The following is a 6,005-nucleotide window of genomic DNA, read 5'->3' as shown; positions in this document are numbered from 1 at the left end:
GGCACGTGCCTTTAGTCTTAGCTACTCAGGAGGCTGAGGTGAGGATTGCATGAGCCCAGGAGTTCAGGCTACAGTAACCCGTGATCACACCACTGCACTCCAGCCTTGACAACAAAGCAAGACCCTGTCTCAAAAATACTACTACTTACTGGGCCGGGCGTGGTGGCTCACACCTGTAATCCCAGTACTTTGGGAAGCTGAGGCTGGTGGATCTCCTGAGGTCAGGTGTGGTGGCATGCACCTGTAGTCCCAGCTACTCAGGAAGCTGAGGCATGAGAATTACTTGAGCCCAGGAGGTGTAGGCTGCAATGAGCCAAGATTGCACCACTGCACTCCTGCCTGGGCCATAAGAGTGAGACCCTGCCTCAAAAAAAACAAAACAAAACAAAAAACTACTACTTCTGTAATAATAACTCATTGTTTATCTGAAATTCAAATTTAACGGCATCTTGTTTTCTATTTGGTAACCCTATGAGCAGGGTCTTGCAGAGCAGGGCAAGGAACTTGTTCTCCAACCAGGAACAACGGTGGGCTGCAGGGCTACGCTGGGAGCAGCAGTATCCAGGCAGCATTTTGAGGTCAGCTGCATGCTGGGGAGAATGGATGGGAATGCATGAGGGGCACAGAAGGCCTGGTGGAGGCTGCTGCAGTGCCCGGGAAAGCCGCCGGTGTCGGAGGCTTGGGGAGGCCCCAGGTGCGGCTGGGCAGAGAAATACACTAAGTGGAATCCTGCCTATGTCTGCTGCTGGAAGGGAAGCTGCCCTTTGTTACAGGGTGATTACTCACTGGGTGCCAGAGGATGTGGTACTGACGAAGCAGCCAGGCTGGGATCCTTGCTTGATGTCACTTGATGGCTCCTTGATGTCACTAAGAGCCATCATCCTGCTCACAGCCCCTCCCTACCCCAAAATGAAAGCTGCTCAGCCCAGACAGACATCTTACCCTCTGCTTGTTTTTGTGATTCAAAAATGAGTCATCCATCCCAGGCAAGAGCAGGCTGAGGACATTTTCCTTGGCTGGGAGTTTGGGGGGTTGGGTGGCTCTTCCTGAGGCTACAGAGTTCAGTCAGCCTCCTGTCTGCAAGATTAGTTCCTTCCAGTGCAAGAAACTTAAAGGGGCCAGATGTGGTGACTCACACTTATAATCCCAGCACTTTGGGAGGGCAAGCTGGCAGGATCACATGAGCCTAGGAGTGCAATATCAGCCTGGGCAGCACAGCGAGACCCCATCTCTACAAAAAATAAGCAAAATTAGCTTAGCTGAGCAAGGTGGCATGCACCTGTAGTCCCAGCTATTCAGGAAGCTGAGGCAGGAAGATCGCTTGAGCTCAGGAGTTTCAGGCTGCAGTGAGCTGTGCTTGCGCCACTGCACATCAGCCTGGGAGACAGTTCTGTAAAACGAGAACAAGAACAGTGCCTGATTCCTGGGGCTGTTCTAGAATTAAATGAGATAGAGCTTATGAAAAGTCTTGGGATATAGTAGATGCTCAGTTAATATTATTTGCCTTCTTCTCTCCCTCTCATGTCGACAGAGAAGCTGGCAAGGTGAGAGTCAAGAGCAGGAGGTCAGCAAACATATTCCTGTAAAAGCCCAGATGGAAAATACTCTCGGCTTTGTGGGCCAGACAGAAGCCGCCACAGGCAACACGCAAATAACGAAGGAGGGCCATGTTCCCATAAAACTTCATTTATTGAGCCTGCTGTTTGTTTCAAATAATTTTCATGTAATTTTCAAATGTCACATGACATTAGATTTTCCCCCCAACCGTTTAGATATGTAAACACTAGTTTTAGCTCATGGAGTGCACAGAAACAGGGTGTGGGCTGCACGTGGCCCTCAGGCTGCAGTTTGCAACCCCTGCCGAGAGTGAGGTTACTGTCTGGCCTGGCTGGGGCTGGGACTTGCTGATCTGTGAGTTTTCTGACTCTATGAGGGAAGCGGTGAGGTTGTCAGAGTCTTGAACTAGACAGAACCAAACTCAACATTTTATCTTTTCCTAAGTTTCCAGAACCAAAAATATTCCTTGCGAGGCAACCTGAGCTGCAAAGATATTGCTATATTTTCTAGAATACTTTACTGGAAGCTCACCAGTGTTCCTCAAATTGTACCTGAATCAAATCAGTGAGTCCTGCTGGAGTCCCTGGAGCTCCTGGAGTCGAGGCTTAAAAGGATGAGAAGGGCCTGGGGCAGACCTAGTTTTTACTATTGAAAGTCCCACAACCGTGGGATCCCCTCAATCCAAGGCAAACTGGGCTGGTTGGTCACGGGATAAGTGGATTAATTTGTCCTCTCAATGGGAGGGGAATTTGAGGCCACTGGATACTTTCCTTCCCCATCATCTCAGGGATGTAGCCCTCTGGGGACCCTGGAGGCTTTCCTTCCCCATCATCTTTGCGGGGAGCACCCTCTGAGTGCTCAGGTCCCCAGTGCCCCGTCCACCATGGATAGGGGGCCCTATCGCTTCTCGGCCTTTTGGTTAAGATCAAGTGTGGGCGTCGCCATCGCCGTCATGCTGGGCGCCGCTCTCCGCCGCTGCGCTGTGGCCGCCACCACCTGGGCCGGCCCTCAAGGCCTGCTGCACTCCGCCCAGACCCCCGGCCCCGCCGCGGCTATCCAGTCAGTTCGCTGCTATTCTCATGGGTCACATGAGACAGATGAGGCGTTTGATGCTCGCTGGGTAACATACTTCAACAAGCCAGATATAGATGCCTGGGAATTGCGTAAAGGGATAAACACACTTATTACCTATGATCTGGTTCCAGAGCCCAAAACCACTGATGCTGCTTTGCGGGCACGCAGACGGTTAAATGACTTTGCTAGTACAGTTCGTATCCTAGAGGCTGTTAAGGACAAAGCAGGACCTCATAAGGAAATCTACCCCTATGTCATCCAGGAACTTAGACCAACTTTAAATGAACTGGGAATCTCCACTCCGGAGGAACTGGGCCTTGACAAAGTGTAAACCCCATGGATGGGCTTCCCCATGGATTTATTGACATTGCTACTTGAGTGTGAACAGTTTCCTGGAAATACTGATGATAACATATTACCTTATTTGAACAAGTTTTCCTTTATTGAGTACCAAGCCATGTAATGGCAACTTGGACTTTAATAAAAGGGAAATGAGTTTGACCTGAAATTAAAAAAAAAAAAAAAAAAAAAAAAAAAGATCAAGTGTGGAAAGGGGGCCCTGTGTGAGGCTCATTTTCCAGCAGCCACAGTCTCCAGGGCGGTGTGGGACCTGCATCTGGCACCGCAGGAAGCACAGCTCATTGCGGTGGGGATCAGGGGTGACGGGATGGCCTGAAGGGCAGTTGTGGTGTGTGGGATGGGGGACCTAGAAGGTTCCTTGTCCCTTAGCCCTGACCTGTTGGCTGGGAGATGGAGAGAGGGCAGGAGGCTTGAGCTTGGCTTTCGAGAGGCCACCAGGGTGACGGACTCATCCCAGTTTCATCCCAGTTGGGATTAACTGTCCCACTTTCAACAGTGAATGTCCTGCATCCTGGGAGCTTTCTCAATCCCCAGCAAACTGGAAGAGTTGGTCACCTTAGAGGTCACCTTAACCTCTGGCAGGAGACAGCGAAGCCTGTTCCCAGTGCCCTGGCTGCTCCAGATGTCTTGGGGACCATTGGCCTTGTAGGTGCTGACCGTGAAGGCCCAGAAGGCAGGCCTACCAGGGTCTAGCCTCTCTTCTTCATAGCTGCATGACCTGGGACAGTTCCTCTACCCACTGAGCCTCAGATTTTTAATCATTAAAGAGGATATTGTCACGCAAGAACCTCTGAGCCTGTGGTGTGAAAGTTTCAGAGTACAGAGTGGGTGCTTTGTAGAACAAGCTCTGATGAGGATGAAGTAGAAGATGGTGCAACAAGCTGGGATGCACCATGACTCAGTTCTTGCTTGCTGGAGAGGAAAAGAAAAGACATGCCAAAGGAAAAGCAAGGGATCTCAGTCCTGGGGCTGGTGATGCATCCTGAGACGGGTGTCTGGATGGCCAGGCTGGGAGATGAGGACTCTGGTCTGAGGAGGGGGCTCAGGAGCTGCTGCACTCCAAGCCCTGCTGGTCCAAGTGATTTCATGCATGACCTAGGCAATCCAGGGCCCCAGGGCCTGGGTTGGGACAGAGGGGTGATGCTTTAAGACTTGCTGCCAGCAGGTGGGTGGGCTGTGCCAGGGCAGGAAGAAGACAGCATGCCTGCTTCCTCCCCCATAGCTGATTGGGAAGAATGAGGCCCCGGGCCCCACTCACCAAAGGCGAGACCTTCCTCAGCAAAGCCTGCCCCTGAGCCAGACAAGTGGTAGCTTCCAGACCAGCCCTGAACAGGAAGAATGACAATCGCTAATCCCAGATTTTACTCTCTTCTGTATATTTATTCCGTTTAGTTCATGCTCCTAACTGGCACCTTCCAGCAATATTCAATGCCTGATGTGACTCTTTTTCTTGTTAGGTGTTCCTGCAAAAGACATATTGTTGTTTTGTGTGTGCATGTATTTTACTTTATGGGACTGACATAGATCTCATTGTTTCTTCTCTTCTCTCAGTCAACATCACATCTTAAAGCACATCCATGTTGTTGTGTGTACATTGGGTCCATTGCATCTCAGCAGTCTAGAGGGTTCATCTCCCATTGATGGCTGGCCAGGGGGTCTCCAGGACCCACACCACAGGCAGGTGTGTGATGCACATTCTCAGACACATCTACCTCTGGAAGTGAGTATGGTTTATTGGGCATAGAGACCCAGAAGTCAGAGTTGCTAGAATGCCAGAAAATCTACTAGATCCTACAACTCCCTGGGCAGAGCCCAAGAACTCCTACCTCCATACACGCCCTTCCAATGCCTGGCAATAACTGCCTTTTAAATTCTTGTCAGTTACTGTTTCATTTGCATATCTCTGATTACTAATGAATTTAACAGGTCTTCATAGGTTTATCAGCATTTTAGGTTTCCTTGTCTGTAAATTTGCCTGTTCATATCTTTCATCCATTTTCCCATTGGGGTTCCTCTCTTTTTTTGTTTATGTGCTGGGGTTCTTGATATAATCCACATATTACTCCCCTGCTGGTTTTAGATATTATAAATATCTTTTCCCAGGTTATCATTGTTCTGTTAATTTTGTCCATGGTATCTTTTGTCAGCTGATGAAGCAGAAATTCTCAATTTTGCTGTAATTAAATGAATCAGGTTTTGGCTTTATGGTTTGCACTCTTGAAATTTTGTTTCATAAACCATTCCCAATGTCTAGGTCACAAAGCTATTATCCCCATTTTCTTGCATGCTAACATTTGGTTTTTCCTTTTAAGTAAGGTCTTTGAATTATATGGAGTCCACCTTATGTGTTATATTAGGCAGGTACATGCCTATTTTTCTTTAGCTCTCAAGCCCGTTATTCCAACATCTACAAAATGACCCTTATTTCCCCCATAGGTTTCTGGCCCCTGCATCACCACATCTTCAGTCCCTATCGGTACATGGGCCTTTCTCTGCCGTGCAACTTTGGTCTATGTGTCTGCCCTTGTATTAGCACTGCATGGTTTTTATGACTGTGTCTTTGTAGTGGGTGTTATGAGGCAAGAGGCACTTGGGGTACCCTAGTCCTGACCCTGAGGAAGACTCCTTTTTACTCTCCTTTTGCAAAGTGGGTTTAGCTCTTCTTCATGGTTTATTATTCTTCCATCTAAATGAATGCTAGTTTCATCTAAATCAAACTTGATAAGTTTGATTAAAGTTGCTTTGAATTTATAGGTTCAACATGTGAATCAGAGCAAGTTACATCTGTTTATTCAAGTCATCTTTTATTCAAATTAAATCTTTTTCTACATAGAGCTCTTTTGTGCTCTTGATGAAATAAACTCTTAGAAATGTTCTAGTTTTGATTGCTCTTGCAAAAGTTATCTTTCTTTTAAAAATGTTTCTAAAATGTATTTTTAATTAAATAATAATTGTGTCTCTTTATGGGGTGCAACATGATGTTTTGATCTATGTATACACTGTAGAAAGACTCA

General features: G+C 47.7%; 1 pseudogene across 1 annotated transcript; it reads left to right on the top strand.

The window, feature by feature from the left end:
• The first annotated feature begins 2,425 nt into the window (after positions 1-2,425).
• On the top strand, positions 2,426-3,139 carry LOC104663785 (annotated as a pseudogene). Its single transcript, XR_748175.2, has one exon. The product of XR_748175.2 is annotated as a cytochrome c oxidase subunit 5A, mitochondrial pseudogene (transcript).
• Positions 3,140-6,005: the final 2,866 nt, after the last annotated feature.

Source organism: Rhinopithecus roxellana, chromosome 13 (genome assembly GCF_007565055.1).
Source record: "Rhinopithecus roxellana isolate Shanxi Qingling chromosome 13, ASM756505v1, whole genome shotgun sequence".
NCBI classification, from domain to species: domain Eukaryota; kingdom Metazoa; phylum Chordata; class Mammalia; order Primates; family Cercopithecidae; genus Rhinopithecus; species Rhinopithecus roxellana.
This window is presented reverse-complemented; position numbering and strand designations above follow the sequence as displayed.